Raw genomic sequence first — 23165 nt, 5'->3', positions numbered from 1 at the left:
CGGTGATGCTCAGAGCAGGATCTGCCTGTAGACAAAGGAAGATGACAGGAAAGGTTGTGTGCCTCAGCCTGGACTCAGTGGGAGTGAATTTGTCTTCTCCAAGAAAGAATCAAGACCTTACCTGCAGGTAGATTTGGGATTTGAATTTACACTATCACCTTAGTATGGGACAATCAAGACAGGAAATTAACACAAAAATTACCCTTAAAAAGGAGGCACTTGAAAGAAGCAAATTCAGAATCTCTCCAGAGATAGTGCTTAGCACAGGTAAAATAAGGCCTACTGATAAAACTCCACTGAAAATGCACTCAAAATAAAAACTTAAAGCACCTCATGAAAAAATGCACCATGAGTGAATATCAGCAGAACTACAAACAGCATAGGTAGATGGCTGAAACGTCATATATAATTATCAGGTAGAAATTATTAAAGTATATTTTAAAATTATTAAAGATATAAAGTAAGGAATTAAGTGCCCAGCCTGGTACTTAGTACTAAGGATATACTACAGGGAGAATGGAGAGTGACACCATCAGATTAATAGCTTGAGATCAGGTTGGTGATTTTATGAGAGGAACTAGAAAACCAAGACTGAAGATGGAAGGCTCTACAGTAGTCAAAGAAAGAAACAAGGGGCGAAACTAGGTAGTGATAACAGGCGTAAAACAGTGCAAACAGAATTAAGAACTATTTATAAAGTAAACTACAGAGCTTGGTGACAACTTGCCTGTGGGTTGGAAGGCATAGGGAGAAGTCTACTAGTATAGTAACTCCTAAATTTCTATTTTAAGGATGGTTGACTGACAATGTCATAAAATAAGAAATATGGGAGGAGGTGTCAGAAGGAAAAAGGTAGGTGTAATTTTTGGCTATAGATTTGAGGAAAATCCTTATTTAGATGTTGAATAATAAGAAATTGGATATAGTAATCAGAAACCTCTGAGTTAGAATTATAGATTTTTAAGTTATGAGAGGAAACAATCTATATACCAGTAAATCAAATTGTCCACAATAAATAGAGATAAAAATCAATAGACAATGAAGCAAATCACAAGGAAAACCAATATTTATGATATGGTCAGAGGATGAAAAGAAAATTCAACACAGATACAATCACAGAGGTTTAAAAATCAGAACACATATCTACAGGATACATAATTTCAAAAAGGAGTGATTATCATATTTAAAAGAGCACTAAGGATGAGTAAGATATAAAAAGTGTTTATTGGATTTAACAATTAAGATATCATTGGTATGTTTAGTAAAAAGGTGTTTTTTTTCTTGATTAGATGGTAAGTATAGTGATGGGTGAGATCCAGCGGGCAGAGAATTAAGTGGTGAGTGAAGTATTTGTGTGTGTGGGGGGGGGAGGGCAGGGAGTGAGAGAGTTAAAGAGGGAGAAGACTGGAGAGGGAGAGAGGAGGGTGGAATGAGGGAGGGAGGTTAGGAGGGAGTCAGGAAGAGAAAGAACTGGAATCCCTGAATAAGAAAACTAAAACAACGAAACAAAATGAATAGTTCAAGATAATTCAAGAAAATTTCTCTGGGGGGGGGAGGGGGGAAAAGAGACATAAATCTATATATTGAAAGGGCACATCATATACCAGGAAAAAAAAATAGCCTAGAATGATTTCATAGGGAGACTCAATGCAGTAAAATTACTGGATTCTAAAAATTAAGAAACAGACTGGAAAAGAGATTAATCAATTTTGAAAACAAAACAAAACAAAAGTTCTGGCTAGCCTCCTATCTCCCCGCAATGGCATTCAATGCCAGATAATAGAGCAATATTTTCAAGATCCTAAAGGGAAGCCAAAATGTTTTTCACTATGAAAGCTAGAGACCTACAATTTGAAGATGCAACAACTCAAAGAATATTGTTCTCATGAGCCTTTCTTGAAGAAACTGCTTCAGCAACCAAGAAATGACTAGGGAAACTCTAGCAAAAGCACTGGTGATGAGCATGAACTATATTTAACTACAAAAGTAAGCCTAAAACACACTCTGACAATGAGGAAAAGATTTATATTAAGACAAACTGGAAGGAGAAAGAGAAAAGGAGGTGGGAGAGGTAGAAAAGATTCACTGGTTTCATTTGTAAATGGATAGTTAAAAGATATCCTTTAAAGCTCACAATTAAAATTGGAACTAGAAGCATGTTTAACATTATAAAAGTAAATTCTAAGATAATTTAAAATCTGGTAATGGAGGAGGGGTTAAGGAGGAAGAAGGAAAATAAGACATGCTAATTTTTATCATAGCAAGGAACAATGTCTAAGGAAATAGAGGGTCAAGGGTACTATGTAATGCTATAATGATAAAGGTATTCCTTGGAATTAAATACACATTCCTAAATATCAGTAGTACATGAACAAATAAAAAATAAAGTAGTAAAAGCCTTTCTTAAAAAAATAAAAATATTTGGCTTACCTCACTTGAGATATTCAGATTGAAATTTGAAAAAGCAAAACTCTGAAATCTCAAAAGGCAAATCCTCAATGCTATTGTGAACAATGGCAAAAAAAAAAAAAAGGGGGGGGGGGCTCTGTAATAAATCTAACTGAAAGTAACCTGACAGGGTGATCCTATTATAAATTCCTAACCGGTCAGGTCATGGTAGGTAGTCATGCTCAACCCTATAAAAGGTTTATTTTTACATTAAGCAAGCCCTATGCATTGTTTTTGTGTATCTAGGTTAACATACCTTTGAAGTGTCTCTTTTTTGAACCTCTTAGAAACATAACCACCCGCAACGGAGCACATAACCTTGTTAACAATCCTATAATCCAATCGTGGCAATATCGCCACCTTGCTTTTTCCCACCAGCATTTAATCTTCCTTACTCTCTCCTTTTCCCCAAATATTTAAAACTGCCATTTTCTGTAGCACTTGAGATCTTGCTTCCCAGCATGTCATCAATTGGGCTCAAATAAACTCTTATAAAAGTTCTCTACAGGTTTCTTATGTTGACACCATGTTGTAAACAAGAAACAAATACCAAGTGATCCAGAAAGACTGAAAATAGAATGATAGACAAAAAGTATACCATGCAAAGAAATACAAGGGATTGTGATCTTTCTATCAGATAAAGTAGGATTCTGACTACAAGGGCATTAAATGAACAAATAGGTCATGATAAAGATAAATTTCCTATTTCTTTTTTTTTTTTTAAATATATTTTTATTGATTTCAGATAGAAAGGGAGAGAGAGATAGAAGCATCAATGATGAGAGAGAATCACTGATTGGCTGTCTCCTGCATGCCCCCTACTTGGGATCGAGCCCACAACCTGAGCATGTACCCTTGACCGGAATCGAACCTGGGACCCTTCAGTCTGCAGGCTGATGCTCTATCCACTGAGCCAAACCAGCTAGGGCAAATTTCCTATTTCTATATGCCAAATTTGTATACGGTATTTGTATACTAAATTATATAGTACCAATATTCATAAAGCAGATGATAGAAGGAAAAACAGAGAAAATAACACTATTAACAGAGCACTTTATTTCTCACAATTCATGAGGAACTGGGTGGACAAAAATGGGTAAAGGTTTAGAACAGGGGTCCTCAAACTTTTTAAACAGTTCACTGTCCCTCAGACCGTTGGAGGGCCGGACTATAGTTTAAAAAAAACTATGAAAAAATTCCTATGCACACTGCACATATCTTATTTTGAAGTAAAAAACAAAATGGCAAAAACACCCGCATGTGGCCCGCGGGCTGTAGTTTGAGGACGCCTGGTTTAGAATATCTAACAATTAATTTTTTAAATCTGATTGATAAACTATTTTCTATGAAAACACACCAAGCACTATATTTCAAGTGTTCATGGAACACCGATGAAAACTGGCTATATACTGGGCTACAAAGAAAATCTAAATAAACTTCAAAATGTAGAATTAGTATACAAAACATTATCTAATCACAACACCAGAAAACCAGAAAGTAATCACATATCATAAGATACTCTTTCCACTTAAAAATAAATAAAAACTTTCTCTAAAATTCTTCAGAGATGGAATACCAATCAAGATTGAAGATTATATACAAAGACAATAATGAGTGTGGTACATAGTGAACTAATAGTCGTAAATAAGCCTATAAATTGACATTTTTTTAATACTCTATCCAACAGCAACAGAATATACATTTTTCTCTCAAGTATAGAGAACACTTACTAAAATAGGTAATATATTTTAGATCATACAACAAGTTTTAAATTTAAAAAGATTCAAGTTATCCCTGGCTGGTGTGGCTCAGTTGGTTGAGTGGCATCCTGTGCACCAAAGGATCTCGGTTTGAGTCCCAGTCAGGGCACATACCCAGGTTGTGGATTTAATTCTCAGATGTGACACAAACAGGAGGCAACCGACTGACATTTCTCTCTCACAATGATGTTTCTCTCTTTCTACATTTGGAAAAAAGGAGAGTAAAGAAAATTAAATGCAGGTGGGAAAAAGCAAGGTGGGGATATCACCATGATTGGATTATCAATTTAAAATCAATTTAAAAAATATATTCACCTGACCAGTGTTGCTCAGTGGTTGAGCACTGACCTATGAAACAGAAGATCATGGTTCAATTCCTGGTCAGGGCACATGCCCAGATTTTGGGCTCAATCCCCAGTAGGGGCTATGCAGGAGGCAGCCACTCAATGATTCTCTCTCATCATGATATTTCTCTCTCTCTCCATTCCTCTCTGAAATCAATAAAGATATATTTAATATATATTCCAAAAAGATTCAAGTCATACAAAGTATGTTCTCTGCCCACAACAGAATTAAATTAGAAATTAACAAAATAAAGAATCACAGAGATGACATCAATATAGATTCTTCAGATATAAAAAGGATAAAAAAATGTCATGACAAACTTTTTGCCAATAAATTTGAAAAATTGAATAAAATGTCCAAATTTCTTTAAAAAATAGAAAATACCAAAGCTCATGCAAGAAGAAAGAAATAGGTAACATTTTAAATAAATTGCTTTTGTAATTAAAAACCTTTCTACAAAGAAAACTCAAGGCCTTGATACTTTCAATGGTGAATTCTACCAAACATTTAAGGAAGAAACAATACCAAATCTACATAAACTTCCATAAAATTTAAAAGGAGGAAAGAATTCACAACTACTTATATAAGACTAACATTAGTCTGATACCAAAACCATGCAAATATATTACAAGAAAAGAAGACAACAAACCATCATTCTTCATGAACACAGATGTTCACACACACACAAAAAAGAGTATACATCATAAAGAGTGTTTATTCACAAGAATGCAGGGTTTTTAACATTCAAAAAGTCATCATGATCAAGTGGGATTCATTTCAGGGGCACAAGGATAGTTCATTATTTGCAAATCAATCAACATAATACACCACATTAACAAAAGAAAGGATTAAAATCATATGCTCTTGTGAATAGATACAGAAAAAGCACTTGATAAGATACAACATCCATTTATGAGTAAAACACTCAATAAAATAGGAATAGAAGTATCTCAACATAATAAAGGCCATATATGATAAACCCTCAGCCAATATCATACTCAATGGTGAAAAACTGAAAGCTTTTCCCCTAAGATCAGGAACAAGACAAGGATGTCCCCTCTCACAACTCCTACTCACTGGAAGTTCTAGCCAGAGCAAGAAGGCAAGCGAAACAAATAAAAGGCATCCAAATAGGAAAGCAAGAAGTCAAACTCACTTTTTGGGACAACATGATGCTGTATATAGAAAACCCTAAAGACTCTACCAAAAAACTACTGGAAATAATAAGCAAATAGTCAAGTTGCAGGATACAAAATCAATGTGCAAAAATCCATTGCCTTCCTGTATACCAACAACAAAACTTCAGAAAAAGAAATGGAGAGAAAACAATTCCTTTTGCAATAGCAATCAAAAGAATGAAATACCTAGGAATAAACTTAACAAAGAATGTGAAAGACCTATATACTGAAAATTACAAAACATTATTAAAAGAGATTGAAAAAGATACAACAAAATGGAAAAATACCCCATGTTCATGGATTGGAAGAATCAACATAGTTAAAATGGCCATTTTACCCAAAGCAATATACAGATTTAATGCAATCCCCATCAAAATCCCAATGTCATTTTTTAAAGAAATAGAACAAGAAGTCATCAGATTTGTATGGAACCACAAAAGACCCAGAATAGCCAAAGCAATCCTGAAAAAAAAAGGAATGAAGCTGGAGGTATCACACTACCTGACTTCAAAATATACTATAGAGCTATGATAATCAAAACAGCATGGTATTGGCAGAGAAACAGGTACACATGTCAATGGAACAGAATAGAGAGCCCAACTATAAAACCACACATATATGGACAGATAATTTTCGACAAAGGAGCCAGAAATGCACATTGGAGTAAAGATAGTCTCTTCAATAAATGATGCTGGGAAAACTGGAAAGCCACATGCAAACGAATGAAACTGGATTGCAGTTTGTTCCCATGTACAAAAATTAATTCAAAATGGATCAAAGACCTAAGCATAAGCCCCAAAACTATAAGTTACATAGAAGAAAATATAGGTACCAAACTTATGGACCTGGGTGGTAGAGAACATTTTATGGACTTGACCCCAAAGGCAAGGGAGGTAAAGGCAAAAATAAATGAATGGGACTACATCAAACTGAAGAGCTTCTGCACAGCAAAAGAAACGGACAACAAAACAAACGGACAGCCAACCAGATGGGAGATGATATTTGCAAACAGTAGCTCTGACAAAGGTTTAATTTCCAAAATATATAAAGAACTTGTAAAACTCAACACCAAACAAATAAACAATCCAATCAAAAAGTGGGCAGAGGACCTGAAAATACACCTCTCCCAAGAAGACATACAAACAGCCAATAGATATATGAAAAGATGTTCAATCTCACTGGCAATCAGGGAAATGCAAATCAAAACTATAATGAGATACCACCTTACACCAATTAGGGTGGCCATTATCAACAAGACAGTGTTGGAGAGGTTGTGGGAAAAAGGGAATCCTCATTCACTGCTGGTGGGAATGTAGACTGATACAACCACTATGGAAAGCAGTCTGGCGATTCCTCAAAAAATTAAAAATAGAGCTACCATATGACCCAACAACCCCACTCCTGGATATATACCCGAAAAACTCAAAATCATTTATACGCAAAGATATAAGCACCTCTATGTTCATTGCAGCATTATTCATGGTGGCCAAGAGTTGGAAACAGCCAAAGTGCCCTACAATAGAGGACTGGATAAAGAAGATGTGGTAATATATACACAATGGAGTACCACACGGCCATAAGAAAGGATGAAATAGCGTCATTTACAACAACATGGATGGAACTTGAGAACATTATGTGAAGTGAAGTAAGTCAGATAGAAAACGCTAAGAACTATATGACTTTATTCATATGAGGAGTATAAAACTGAAACTTGCAAACACAAACATCAGTGTGGTGGTTGCCAGAGAAAAGGGGGTGTGGGGAGAAAGCTGTCCTAATATGAGGTGACAGGAGAAGATTTGACTTTGGATAGTGGGCACATGGTGCTATATACAGATTTTGTAATTTAGTAATCCATACATGAAACCTATATCTTCATGTTGACTAACGTCACCCCAATAAAATTTAATTTAAAAAATCAACAATATAATTCATAATATTAACAAATGAAAAAGAAAAATCATATGATCATCTCTATGGATATAAAAAAAGAATTTGACAAAAGCCAACAACATTTGCTCCTGAAAAAAAAAAATCTTAGGAGCTCAAGAATAGAAGAAAAAGTCCTCAAACTGATAAAGCGCATCTTTGAAAACCAACAGTGAGCATCATATTTATAAATCAAAGACTGAATACTTTCCCACTAGCACTGAGAGAGATAAGGATGTCACTTCTCACCATTTCTATTCAACATCATACTGGAGGCCATACTGGAGCCAGTGTAATAAGGCAAGACAGAGAACTAAAAGATATCAAGACTAGAAAAGAAGCAATAATTTTGTCTTTATTCACAGACAACATGAATGTTTATGCAGAAAATTTGATGGAAAATACAAAAAAAAATTGCTAGAACTAATAAGTGAGTTTAGCAAGATTGCAGGACAGAAAATCACTATACTAAAATCAATTGTATTCATGAACAAGCTCAAATTGAAATAAAAATGTTGTTTACAATAATATCAAAAAATAAAGGAATATTATGCAACTCCAAAAAAAGGCATTCTTGGCATTCTCTATGAACCAATGTAAAAAGATCTCTACGATATATTAAGTGGAAGAAACAAAGTACAAAATCACAAATATAGTTTTCTGTCATTTGTGTTAAAGAAGGAGGACTTATGATATGTGGGTAGGCAAATATATGTATATGTGCTTCTATTTATGTAAAGAAAATCTGGAAATATACTTAAAAACTTAGTAACAATGGTGATAAGCAGATGGGAACTGAGCAGATGGCATTAAGGGTAGGAGGGAGAGTTTTCACTATATACCTTTTTATACTTTTTGATTTTTGAATCATATGAGTGTATAACTGATCCAAAAATTAATTTAATGTTTAAAAAAGAATGGAAGCCAGTATACAACTATGTACAGTTTATCTCAATTCTATAGAAATATAACTGGCTAGGACTTATAAACAAGGATATACACCAAAACACTGGTGAAATTCAACCATCCTATATAATAAAAGCCTAATATGCAAATTGACCAAACAGCAGAACAACTGGTGGAATGACCAGTCGCTATGACATACACTGACCACCAGGCAGCTCAACACAGGAGCTGCCCCCAGCCCACAGGCCCCAGGCCAGCCAAGGCGGGTGCCAGTGGGGGGCCCCCAATCACTCCACTGGTCACCCCACAGAGGGAGGCGACTGGCAGTGTGTGTGTGTGTGTGGGGGGGGGCACGGAGCCAGCCGGTGAGCAGGCAGCACCATCCCCCCAACCCCCCGCGGTCATCTCCAAGGAGGGTGCCAATGGGCCCCCCCCCCCCCACCGATTGCCCCACCAGTCAGCCCTGATTGCCAGCCAGGCCTAGGGACGCTACCTGTGCATGAATTTCATACACCGGGCCTCTGGTACGTATATAAAGCATCTACTATGGACCTGGCACATTGCTAGGTGCTAGTGATACATATTTAACAAAACAGACATATTTTATTGTCTGGTACAAAGATTTTTAAAAAGTAGTACCAATAGTGTATGATAAAAGTTAAGAGAGGAGAATTATGAACTCCCATTTATAAAACATTCTTCAAAACAACAAAATGATAGAAATGGAGAACTATGAGTAGTTGCCAGGACCTAAGGAGAAGGTGGGGGCAGAAAGAAAGTGGGTGTGGCTACAAAAGGGCAAAATGAGGGGCTTGTGTGGTGATGAAAATGTTCCGTATCTTTACTGTATTGGTCAACATCCTGGTTATGCGATTGTACTACAGTTTTGCAAGATGTTCCCATTAGGGAAAATCAAGTTAAGGGTACAAAAGGATATATTTGTATTCTTTTTTACAGCTGAATGTACAATTACCCCCAAATGAAGATTTCTAATTAAAAAAAGATACACGCAATCCTCATGCCTGCCCCTAACTGTTCATAACTCACTTAAATAAGGCTACACAATCCAAATTAACACTTTCAATCTGGCTTCTTAGCGAAACCAGGTCTTTATCAATTTTGAACATTTAAAACCATAAACAAAATATTAAAGCCAAGTCTATTTTCAAATTTTAAGCCTTCTTTTCTGATTATGAAAAGACAAGGTAGACGGTCCAGTGGATAACCCCTGGTGGCAATCTCCTAGATGCATGAAAATGAGCGAGGCAGGATGGGTAGCTCTCCATCTCGTCAGTGGCAAAGGCTAAACTTGTGCTCAACTTCCCACAGGATCTGCAGTCAGAGTAGGGCAGCTGGCATTCCCAGCCAGAACCAGTGCACAACCACCATGAAGAGCTAGTGCCCAAATTCAGATGATCCCCCCCGCCCACTTAACCCATTTGGAAGGCTGCTCTCACGAGAGCCCTAAAAGAAAGGAGAATAGAGAAGTCCTCAGTCCATCCAGCTAGACCTGGTCTACACATGCCTCTCCATGGAATGCTGAGAGATTAAGCCTTCGTGTAAATTTCCAGCCCTTCTGCCCCTAAGATCAGGCTGTGCCGTGTGCTGCTTGCTAATTGTCCCAAGTCTTTCAACACAAACATAATGAGCAGTGCCTACTTTTAAAATATTCCTCTTGGGCCCTGATTAGAGCACCGTTCTGATATGTTAAAGTTGCAGGTGCCATCCCCAGTCAGAGTACATATGAGAATCAACCAATGAACGCATAAATAAGTGGAACTACAAATCAATGTTTCCTTTCTCTCTCTAAATCAATAAATAAAATCTTTTAAAATAAGTCAAAAATTAGAAAGAAAGAAAAAAAAGAAGAAGATTTCTCTTGTTCTCAAAAGCTTGCATGAAGCCCCTGAGAAATGGCTGAATTTCTGGTCTCCAGAATAAAATAAATTAAAAAAGTAAATATATCTCTAATTTCTTCTTCAATGCACATCCCTATAATTGGCCAAAGAAGATAACTTTTCTTGCTAGATATCAGTGTATATTTAAGACTTAATAAAGAAGGCAATGTGAATATGTGAATATAATACTGAGCTGACAGAAAACCTAAATTTAGGCCTGTCAATTGTTTGAGTGACTGAATAGATCCTTTTATTGCATTGTGACTATTTTACCATCTGCCACCTGTAGGTATAATCTCTGGCTCTCCTTATTTTATAAGCATAATGTGAAAAGAAATGAGATAATAGATATACATCCCTTTGCTTTCTGGAGCAATGGCATTAATTCTAATAATTTATATGGTAAAAGTAAATCAGACAATGAAAACTGCATTGTTTAAAAATGATTCCAAATTTTAGCAAAGCCCAGTATACACCAAAATAGATAAACATTCATAAACACAGATACATGCATATATAATTTATATATACACATACATACATCTCCACAGGCTATCAGAGCTAGGCAGCTGATATCCCAGTATTAGTATATAAACATGGTGAGTGGCTATATAAATATAGATATCTCTCTGTATATGTATGTGTATATATGTATTTCTCCTTTTTTTTTTTCAGGTATGATGATAAAATAATCTAGGAAAAACCTAACTTCGCAGAACCAGCATTTTATGCAAGCCTTGGGGATAAGACAGTGTGCTGGACACCAACTCAGTTTTCCCTTCCTCAGTTCATCTCAAGAAAGCATGAGTTAGACAAGGAAATTCCTACTGCCTCACTCTGGGATCAGCTTTAGTCTCCATCCACTCTTTGGCATGAACTTTCATATAAAAACATGCTAACAGCTGCCACAACAGTGGCCTTGAATGATCTGCTTCCCATGGAAATATAAATGAAGCTGGAAGGAGAGCTTGGTCACAATGCAAGGCTTTTATTTTCAACATCTTTTAAAATAATATTATTTTTCAAATCTCTTTAGCTTGACACATGTTAATAAAATGCCTCATATTTACTTATTTACAACTCTACCTTATTTGATAAACAAACAAACATGAGTGTAGAAAGATAAAATAATTCAAAATGCATGAAACTGCTTCTCAAGTAATTTTGAAGCAAATGGTCCACAGACAACATCCTGAGAAACACTGATACAGAAATAAGAGTACTGCGAAGAACCCTAACATTTACTGGTTACTAGAAGAGGAAGAATGAACAGAGAAAGTCAGTAAGTAGTGAGAGAGATAGAAAAAAAAAAAAGAAACTTGAGAAGAAATCCTGCCTCAAGAACAAAGCATCACACAGCAAAATTACAATTAAACTACAGAACAATCATCATTCAGAACCGCCCGAAGTCTGGCTAACGGAAGTCCTACAAGTAGAGAATGAAATAAGAGCCACATTGAGACTGGCAGGAGGGATGGAGGTACGGAACGGGCTGGTCTGACAACCTCATTTGGTGTCTTTTTTTTTAATCGGGAGGGAAATTCAGCTGTGGAGGATCCAGGAGGAGCAAAGCGTCCCAGTCCCACACCAGACTCCTCGGCCCATGGTTTCACTGCTGGGAAGAGAAGTTCCCATAACTTCGGGCTGTAAAAACCAGTGGGGATTGTGGCTGAGTGATGCAGAGGGTTGCTGGAATCCCAGGCATTCCTCTTAAAGAGCTGGCACACAGACTTACTTGGACTCACTCCCTCTGAGCTCCAGTGCTGGGGCAACAGCTTGAAAGGATCCAGGGACATATGGGGAGGAACTGAATTGTCTGGCATCAGGGCAAGAACTGGGGGGCAGCTTTCTCCCAGACAAAAGTGCTGGCAGAGGTCACAGTTCCTTTGATGAGGCCTCCCTGCAACAATGCAGTCAGCACATCTGAGTCTCCATAAACCTGGCCTACGCTGTACGCTGTTTGCCCAGCCTTGGTTAATTCCCTGCGGCCCTGCCCCACCCAATTTGCAGTCTCACCCAAGTTGTTTGCAGTGGCCTTTCTATATGAATGGCCTGCCTTGGCTCAGGCTTCAGACTTTCTAAAATCTCTCAAACAAGCAGCAGCTGGTCTCAGCATGCCCAGTAACTCTTGCTAAGTGGTCGCAGGCCCCACACTAGCAGCACCCTGCCTTGGTTCAGAGCTTTGCCTGGGAACCTTCAAGCCCAACACAAGTAGCAGCCATCTGTAGATCTTGCTGTAGCTCATGCCAGGTGGCCCCAGGCAGGGCACAGGAAGTGGCTGACTTTGCACCTCCCAGGAGGCCCCAGAACCAGTGTACCCAGTGGTCAGCTTCAAACCACACCAAATTACAACCCCACCATATCCACAAGTAACACACTCAAGGGGTGGACTTGGTGAGCACCAAAGCACCACTGAAGCAAGTCCTGCTCCATAGGGGTGTTTCCTGCACAGCAGCTCATCCGCTGTAGTCACAGCTGGGCCACATAACCTATTGGCCTGGGGGTCAATCCCTCCCAGTGATGTCAACAGCAATCAAGTCTCATCTGCAACAAGACAATGCACACAGCCCCACAGGGGTGCACCTAGAGTACCTAGCTCAGGTGACTGAGGAGGCTGAGCCACTGTGCCCTATAGGACACCTACTGCACAAGGCCACTCTATCAATTCCAAGAGACATTGCAGCTCTATCTGATACATAGAAACAAAACAGGGAAGCCACCAAAATGCAGAGACAAAGAAACAGGTCACAAATGAAAGAACAAAAGAAATCTCCAGAAAAAGAACTAAGTGAAATGGAAGCAAGCAAACTACCAGAGACAGAGTTCAAAACAATGGTTATAAAGATGCTCAAGGAACTTAATGAGGACTTCAAGGAACTCAGTGAGAACACCAAAAAGGACCAGTTAGAAATGAAGGATACACTAACTGAAATAAAAAATAATTTACAGGAATTGACAGCAGAGGAAGACAAGAATCAAATCAGTGATTTGGAATACGAGGAAGCAAAAACACCCAATCAGAAGAGCAAAAAGAATCCAAAAATATGAAGACAGTGTAAGGAGCCTCTGGGACAACTTCAAGTGTACCAACATTTGTATCATGAGTGTGCCTGGAGGAGAAGAGATGGAGCAACAAATTGAAAACCTAACTGAAAAAATGACAGAAAACTTCCCTTACCTGGTGAAAGAAACAGATATACTAGTACAAGTCCAGGAAGTGCAGATAATACCAAACAAGAGAAACCCAAAGTGGCCCACACCAAGACACATCATAATTAACCTTTTGCACTAGGATGTCGAGTGTGACTCGACATGGTTAGCATCAGTAGCAGCTCGTATGTCGAGCCACACTCGACACGTAGTTTCACCGCGGGGGCGGGGGGGGGGGGAGGGGGATTTTTGTCTATTTTTCCAGTATCTTTTCTTGTTTTCATTAGCATGAAAGGACAAGTAAAATGTAAATGCCGTCTCAACTGATGCCACCACCTAAGCTTATCTTTTGCATAGGCGGCAATCTTGAGTAGGAGGGTCCAAGGCATGAGTCGTTGCATCATGCCTTTTTGAGCTTGCATCATCTTCCCTTGGTAAAGAACCTTCCTTATCTTTTCATCTCCTAGGTTTTAAGACTATACTTTCAGGGATCATTTCTATAGTCTGTTTAGGTTTCTATTAGCATATCACAGATGTTGTCATGACACAGGGTTTAGTTGGATGATTGGTTTGCCCCCTAGCAGTCGCACGTTCTGAGTGAATTTCCCCTCCTCAGGATGGATAAGTTTTCCAAAGACATAGAAAGCAGCGATGATGAATTTTACTTCGAAAACGAAGAAAAAAGTGAAAAATGTAATAGTGACGAAAGTGAGTTCTCCGAGGATGCGAGTGGAGATGATGAACAAATTGCTGGTCCTAGTGGAACTACAGAAAGGAAAAAGTCCCTTGCTTTGCCCAAAGATCTGGCTGAAAGTACTGACAGTAACAGTGACATTGAATTCATAAAAGCAAAATGAAGAGCACAATTGTTTATTCGAGTGAGAGTGATGGAGATATAGGTGATATCACTGAGAAATCGGGTATAAGACCCAGTGAAAGTTACGTTTCTAGGGGAAAACAGGAAAAAGAAAAGTGGACATCTACATCTGTGAATGACAAAGAGCCTAAATAAATTAGGCTCCACTGGTCAGTTACATGTTGGACCTCAAGTTCCTTCTGGATGTGCCACACCAATAAACTTTTTTCAGTTGTTTTTTACTGAGACGTTGATAAAAAATATAACGGATGAGACAAATGAGTATGCTAGGCATAAAATTAGCCAGAAAGAACTATCCCAGCGATCCACTTGGAATAATTGGAAAGATGTGACGATAGAGGAAATGAAGGCTTTTCTTGGTGTAATACTAAATATGGGTGTATTGAATCACCCCAACTTGCAGAGTTATTGGTCCATGGATTTTGAGTCTCATATACCATTTTTTCTATCTGTTTTCAAAAGAGAAAGGTTCTTGCAAATATTTTGGATGTTACACTTGAAAAACGACCAAAAGTCAAGTAAAGATTTGAGAACAAGAACCGAGAAGGTAAACTGCTTCTTGTCATACCTTGAAATGAAATTTAGGGAGAGATTCTGTCCTGGAAGAGAGATTACTGTTGATGAGGCTGTTGTTGGTTTCAAGGAAAAGATACACTTCATCACATATAATCCTAAAAAGCCAACAAAATGGGGTATTCGTTTATATGTCCTCTCAGATTCAAAATGTGGTTACGTACATTCATTTGTCCCTTATTATGGAGGAATAACATCTGAAACGATGGTGAGACCTGATCTCCCTTTTACTAGCAGAATATTTTTAGACCTTCATGAAAGATTGAAGAACTCAGTACCTGGTTCTCAAGGTTATCATTTCTTCACTGACAGGTATTACACTAGTGTCACTCTTGCAAAGGAATTGTTCAAGGAAAAAACACACTTGACAGGGACAATAATGCCCAATAGGAAAGATAATCCACCTGTTATCAAACATCCAAAGCTAATGAAAGGAGAGATAGTGGCTTTCAGGGATGAAAATGTAATGCTTCTTGCATGGAAAGACAAGAGGATAGTCACAATGCTCAGTACATGGGACACTTCAGAGACTGAGTCTGTGGAAAGGAGAGTGCGTGGTGGTGGGAAGGAAATAGTTCTCAAACCCAAGGTCGTGACCAACTATACAAAGTTTATGGGGGGTGTTGATATAGCTGATCACTACACAGGCACATACTGTTTTGAGGAAGACTCTAAAATGGTGGTGTAAATTGTTTTTCTGGGGGCTTTAGGTCAGTGTTGTAAATTCCTATATATTGTACAAAGAATGCCAAAAAAGAAAAAATGAAAAACCGATAACGCATGTGAAATTTATTAGGAAACTAGTACATGATCTTGTTGGAGAATTCAGAGATGGTACACTAACTTCCAGAGGTAGATTATTATCCACTAACTTAGAGCAACGTTTAGATGGAAAGCTCCATATAATCACACCTCACCCTAACAAAAAACACAAAGATTGTGTTGTTTGTTCTAACAGAAAAAACAAAGGAGGAAGAAGAGAGACGATTTATATTTGCGAAACATGTGAATGTAAACCAGGTCTTCATGTGGGTGAATGTTTCAAAAAATATCACACCATGAAAAATTATAGAGATTAAAATTACTCTTTGAATGTATCAATAATTTGAAATATTAAAAAATTCAAATAAATAAGTTTGTATAAAAAGAAACTCCAGTTTTTTATTCTACTGCCGCACTTTGTAAAATCTGGGGTATTTAAAAAATTAAATCCCGAGTAGAATAAAGGAATCGAGAAAAAAGCAAGCGAGTGCAAAGGGTTAAAATGCAAACGGTTAAAGACAAAAAGGGAATCTTAAAAGCAGCAAGAGAAATGCAGTTAGTTACCTACAAGGAAGTGCTCATTTGACTGTCAGCTGATTTCTCAACAGAAACTTTGCAGGTCAGAGGGAGTGGCAAGAAATATTCAAAGTGATAAAAAGCAATGACCTACACCATGATTATTCTACCCAGCAAAGCTATCTTTAGAATTGAAAGTCAGATAAAGAACTTCACAAATAAGACAAAGCTAAAAGACTTCATTACCACCAAACCAGTATTACATTAAATGTTAAAGGGTCTTCCTTAAGAAAAAAAAATGATTAAAAATATGAATATAATGGCAATACATACATACATATATACATACATACATATCTACCAATAATTGAATCTAAAAATCGAAATATATAAACAAGGAGTCTAATGAACAAAATAAACTGATGAATAATATATAACCAGAGGCAGAGAAACATGGAACAGACTGACGAATCTCAGAGGGAAGGGGGTGCAGGGGGAAGAGATTAACCAAAAAACTTAAATGCATACATGCATTATCCATGGACACAGACAACAGGGTAGTGAAGACCTGGGATGGGGCGGGATCCGGGTGAAGTGGGGCAATGGGGATAAAAAGGGGGGGCATCTGTAAAAATCTCAACAATAAAGATTTGGGCGGGGGGGCGGGGGGGCAGGGAGGACGAACCATCAACTCCTGCCTAAGTTTCCAGCCTACTGACCTACTTTATAGATTTTAGGCTTGCCAAGCCCCACAATTATGTAAGCCAAGACCTTGAAAGAAGATAAATCGGTGTGTGTGTGTGTGTGTGTGTGTGTGTGTGTGTGTGTGCGCGCGCGCGCGCGCATTCTATTGGTTCTGTTTCTCTGAAGAACCCTGACTGATACAGATGGTCACTGAAACATTAATATTGGAAAGTTGTGGGCAGGGAGGCACTACAGAATAGAAAGAACAGGATCGAATTAGAAATGGAGCTGATAGGAACGTGGGTGGAAGAAAAAAAAAAAAAGAAACTTGAATGTGTGATACCAGGGAAGCCCCAACGGACAGACTGTTTCAAGAAGTCATTCACTGTGCTGAATGCTAATGAGTATCAGTAAGATGAGGAATAAGAGTCCACAGAATTTACAGGCATGGAATGAGAGGAAGATGAGGAAATGGAGACAACTCTTATAAGATGTTTGGCTTTGTAAAGAAGGTACAAACAGGACGCTTAAGGCTATTGGGTATGGCTTGAGGCAAAGAAGGGATTTGTTTGCTGTTTATTATTATTATTGTTGATGATGATGATGATGATTTGAGAGAGAGGGTGAAACATTAATTTGTTGTTCCACTTATTTATGAATTCATTGGTTCATTCTTGTGCCCTGACTGGGGATTAAACCCATAACACTGGCATATTGGGACAATGCTCTAACAAGCTGAACTACCTGGCCAGGGCTGTTTGCTCTTTGATGTTGTTTTAGGATGGGAAAGACTTAGCCGGAAGAAAAGTGAGTTTCAGCATGTATGAGACAACACTTTAATTCCTTTCAAGTCTACTAGTTATTATATGAATAAAATATAATCATAGGTTCAAATCTTTCTCAGATAAAGGCTACAAGATCCAAAAGTTATTTTCTATAGTTAAGACAGGGAAAAAATGCCAATTTGTCTTTAGAGGAAAGCAGAAATACTGAATGGCATTATATATTCTGACTCTAAGGAAAAGGGGAGGCCCCTCCTCAAAGGTGAAGACTAAAACTGAGGCAGCAGGCTTGAGTGCCACCTGCTGGTAAAATACAAATTCTCAGTATTTTGACCAACAGAAGCCAGTCTAAATTGGAATACAGGTTACCTGTTCCTAATGACAGTTTCTTGATACTGACACAGAATCCCAAATCTTCCCAGTCAGCAAAGATAGTCCTTTAACCCTTTGCACTCGCTTGCTTTTTTCTCGATTCCTTTATTCTAATGCTAACCATGTCGAGTCACACTCGACATCCGAGTGCAAAAGGTTAAAAACACTCCTGGTCAGTTTGACATCCTCCTTTTATTTCAATATTCAATAGCATAATCCAAGAGCTCTTACATCAGCACCATGTCATTTTAAACTGAAAATTATCTCAGAATTTCTACTAGCCTGCCCTCTGAGTAACACCGTAAATCCACGTATGACAGCCCTACATCATCTGAAGGCAGCATATCTCCATTTCTTTTCTCCTCAGATTAAACATCCCCAGTATTTTTTTCTAACTGCTGTTCATAAAACCTCCCACCATCCCAGTTGTGGGATATATCTCAGTATGTCAACAGTCTATAAAATATCTTAGTGGTTTTATCTCTAACAAGTAGCCCAAGGGTTCTATCACTTTCCTTTATCTGGGCCCTAACACATCATTGGCTCATACTAAGTTGGTGTCAACTGAAATCCTGTCCAGCTAGATTTTCCCAATCCAGTACTCATGCAAGTTAATTATTTAAATCTGATGAAGTCTGAATGTTTACCCCTGTTAAATTTCATCTCATAATGATTTTGATTGCACTTCTTGGTGCCAGCTAAATTTGACAAGCCACTAAGTCTTCATCTAAATCAAAGATAAAAACTTGGATATAAAAGAGGCTTAAGATGTAACTAATACTAAACCACCAAAGAATACTCTTTGGGTAGGGATGTTTACCTACAAATCTATTTACTATTTACTGATCTATTTACAAATCTATTTCAGCCATGAGGATAAAGGAAAATCCAGACAAATGCTCTTAATGAAAGCAAGATGTTATGGAATAGGCATTCCATGAATATACTGTCCACATATTCCTTTCAAAAAGGCAATTTATGAGTTTAACATGGACATTTTTATGTGAACTCATAAAAAATGTTCACAAACCACATTGGGATTATCAGTAGATAGTTCCTGAAGTTCACTCTTCTTTTCAAAATAAATATGCTTTTAGAGTCAAACTAATTTTGATTAAACTAGAGGCCCGGTGCACGAAATTTGTGCACAGGGTGGGGGTCCCCTCAGCCCAGCCTGCACCCTCTCCAATCCGGGACCCCTCGGGGGATGTCTGACTGCCAGTTTAGGCCCGATCCCTGGGAAATCGGACATCGCTCTCACAGTCCTGGACCACTGCCAGTTTAGGCCCATTGTCTGACTGCCAGTTTAGGCCTGATCCCCCAGAAATCGGACATCGCTCTCACAGTCCTGGACCACTGGCTCTTAATTGCTCACCTGCCTGCCTGGTTGCCCTAACTGACGCCCCCTCACCTCCCCGCCGACCAGATCGCCCCTGTCTCTGAGTTCCAACCTGATCGCCCCTAACTGCCCCCCCCCCACCAGACTGGTCGCCCCTCATGGCCCCCCACCCCCGGCAGCCTGGCCGCCCCACGCAGCCTACTTGTTCAGTGGTTTGGTCATCCTTCACTAACCCCCCTGCCAGCCTGGTCATAGGCAGCCATTTGTGAGGGTGTGACAGTCCATTTGCATATTACCTCTTTATTATATAGGATATTTAATATTATACACTTCAAACAGTAGATTTATGGCCAACTAAGCGTCTACTTCACCCATCCTAATGGGCTGAAGAGCACCTTTCCCAAAAGCAAACAGTCCTTCTGAGGGACATAAGTTGTGTCTCCTCAGCTTAGGCACCCATGCTTAACTGAGAATGGAAATTGATCCAAAGTTACTGACAAATTATCAATAATGGCTCAGATTGGTCAAACGGTATCCTGGGTTATAATTCAAAAGGTTTTGAGATTTGAACAATCTTAATGCAACTAAGTATATATCACATATGCTGGGCTTCAGCTATTTTCATACATATTTGTATTTTTCCACTTTAAAGACCATTCTCTGTGCTCATGAAAATGAAAGCAAAATATGAAGTTTTTACTGTAATAGATGTGGACCCTGAAGCCCAACTGCTTAGACTGTAATCCCAGCTCTATCGTTTATGAGCTATGTAATCTGAAACAGGTTACTTAGCCTCTCTGTGCCTCAGTCTCACTTATAAAGGGGAATAATATAAGTACCTACCTTACAGAGTTATGATAAAAATTAAATGAGTTAATATGTATAAAGGGTTTGTAACAGTGCCTGCCACACATTAAGCATTAAAGGGCTTAGATCAGTGATGGCAAACCTATGACACACGTGTCAGCACTGACACACGTAGCCATTTCTGATGACATGCGGCTGCTGAGGCGGCCGCATGCCGAGGATGAAACATTTGCTGCTCCTGAGGATGAAACATTTGCGAAATAATGTTTTTTCCTCAAAGTGACACACTACCCGAGTTATGCTCAGTTTTTTGGCGAAGTTTGACACACCAAGCTCAAAAGGTTGCCCATCACTGGCTTAGATGTTTACTCTAATTATCAATCTTGATCACCTATTAACAGCACCCCTTGTCACCCATCCTTTCCTTATACTTGTCTGAAAATAATAGTATAGTACAGTGGTTATTTAAGAGCTGAGCTCTGAAGTCAGAAAGACTTAGATTGAAGTTCTGGCCCCACCAGTAATATTAGCTTGGGAAGTCACTTAACCTTTATAGGTCTAAATTTCCTCACCTCTAAAATGGGGATTAAAACAGTACCTACTGCATTGAGTTCTTGTGAGAATTCAATAGAATGAGTGTCACACCTTTAAATATTATTTGGCATGTAGTACATACCTAGTGAATTTTTGTCAAAACCCCTCAACCCTTTGGAAGGCACAGTCTGAATCATACTATTCTCCTTTCTGACAGTCTTCATGATGCTTTTGGCCTTATCTTTGGTTGTCTGCCTTTCTCCAATTTCATAGCTGTTCTGTGCTTTGTAGACAGATACTTCTCTCAGCAAGCCTCCCTGTTTCCTTTCTTTTTGGATTAATTGTGGCTACTATGTCAAAATTTAAAAATTTGTTATTCTTTGTGAATCCATTAGTTTTTGGCACCCATATTTTTTTTCTGATATATTTGCTTTATAAAATACAGAATTCATGATTCAAGTACTTTTTATCATTATTACAATTTTTATTTTTTTTTTTTAATATATTTTATTGATTTTTTTACAGAAAGGAAGGGAAAGGGATAGAGAGTTAGAAACATCGATGAGAGAGAAACACCGATCAGCTGCCTCCTGCACACCTCCCCACTGGGGATGTGCCTACAACCAAGGTACATGCCTTTGACCGGAATCGAACCTGGGACCCTTCAGTCCACAGGCCGATGCTCTATTCACTGAGCCAAACCGGTTTTGGCCATTATTACAATTTTTAAATAAAGTAACCAGTTTTCTCTCAAGAGTCTATCCCTCCCACTTGCCAATCAATGGTAGAGTAAATCCAGAATAATGGTTCCCACTATGTTTACCTTTCATGAGACCAAATTATTAATAAATCAAAAATTTTATCAGATACTCTTAGCAGAATAAAACTTCCCAGAGATCTAGCTGATTAAAGAACACATTCTACTACAGTTTTTTTCTCTGTAAATTTTGTAATTTGTATAGAAACCATCATCTACATTCCTTGTCATGCTGAGATTCTTTCATATTTCACCATCAAAACATCACTTTTGTTCTTTCTTTCATAGCTCTCTCATGTTCTTCTCTAGCATCGTGGTTTCTAAACACACACACACACACACACACACAACACACACACACACACACACAACTCATTAGCCCCTTCCAGCATTCCCTATTAGATGTTTCTTTTCAACAAAGCATACCCTATAATGGCCAGAGTTCTTTTCTGAATACCATCTCTACCACCTCTTGTTAATAGATAGTCTCATTAAAATATTGTTTTCTATACTATGTATACTGCATTGGTATACAAAATAATTTATATAAAATGTATCGTTCTCGAACAGTTTTATTCCTAAATGCTTTCTTTCTACCTATGTTTTCCTCCTAAATTATCTATTTTTAAAAATTTATCTGGATTTATTTCTCTTCTTTACTGGTAAATTTAATGAACCTCCAGGCAAACAGTATAGGCCTTAAAAAGTTACTCTGCCAGAAGCCCCTACTGTGGCATTAAAGAGTACATTTCAGCAAACCCAATCTTCCTCTGACCCCTCCAAATGTTAACACTGTATCTGTCCTTATCTTCAAACTTATAAGTATCAAAGGGAGATGTGAAAAGATATGAACTGCACCCACTCTTCAACTTCAAAACCCCTAGACTTCTTCTAAATATTTCTGTTAACATATACAAGAAAAGTTATTTTGACCAGGCTGCAAACATTAAGATAGCAAGGATCATGTATATTTTACTCACTATGGCCCAGTGTCTAGACCTTAGTACATATTAGACCATGGGTTGCATACTTGGCCCATGGGCCAAATCCTGCCCATAGCCTGTTTCTGAACTGCTCACAGAGCTAAAAGTGGTTTTTACAATTTTAAGGGTTGTTTTTAAAAAGAACATGTGAGAGATCATACATGGTCTATATTTTCCCACCTGGCCCTTCTTAGAAAATGTTTGCTGACCTCTAGTATTAGATCCTGAAATATTTATTAAAAGAGGAGGTGGGGGGTGGGAGAGCTCTAGGAATGGAGAAGGATAAACAGAGATTTACAACAAGTAGAACTGGAAAGCACTGCAAACAGTAAAACTCACATAATAAAAACTGTATAGGCCTTAAATTGTTCTTTGACTTCAGTTTTCACTGAATTCTAAGAAAAACTAAAAATCTTTCATTCTCATTTTTTTAAACTGTCTGCCCCGTATCTGTCCGTTACGATTTCACTCAATTCGTCCCGGTCATCAAAAGGCAGTTTATTCTAGGGAGGTATAGTGACAATTAGAGCAATACTTAGCTCAATTTGTGTATCAGCCTCCCAAT

At 38.1% G+C, this 23165-nt stretch overlaps 1 protein-coding gene, 1 non-coding gene and 1 pseudogene across 2 annotated transcripts in view; 1 reads left to right on the top strand and 2 right to left on the bottom strand.

The window, feature by feature from the left end:
* Positions 1–23165, bottom strand: part of VPS8 (VPS8 subunit of CORVET complex) — a 246690-nt gene that overhangs the window by 146070 nt on the left and 77455 nt on the right. The gene's annotated exons all lie outside the window — the stretch shown is intronic.
* LOC129148643 (small nucleolar RNA U3) lies at positions 14087–14216 on the top strand (annotated as a pseudogene).
* Positions 23034–23163, bottom strand: LOC114228366 (small Cajal body-specific RNA 8). Its single transcript, XR_003614512.2, has one exon. It is a non-coding gene; the product is annotated as a small Cajal body-specific RNA 8 (non-coding RNA).

This window comes from Eptesicus fuscus, chromosome 3 (genome assembly GCF_027574615.1).
Source record: "Eptesicus fuscus isolate TK198812 chromosome 3, DD_ASM_mEF_20220401, whole genome shotgun sequence".
NCBI lineage: Eukaryota > Metazoa > Chordata > Mammalia > Chiroptera > Vespertilionidae > Eptesicus > Eptesicus fuscus.
The sequence above is the reverse complement of the archived record's forward strand: the minus strand, read 5'-3'. Positions and strand labels throughout refer to the sequence as shown.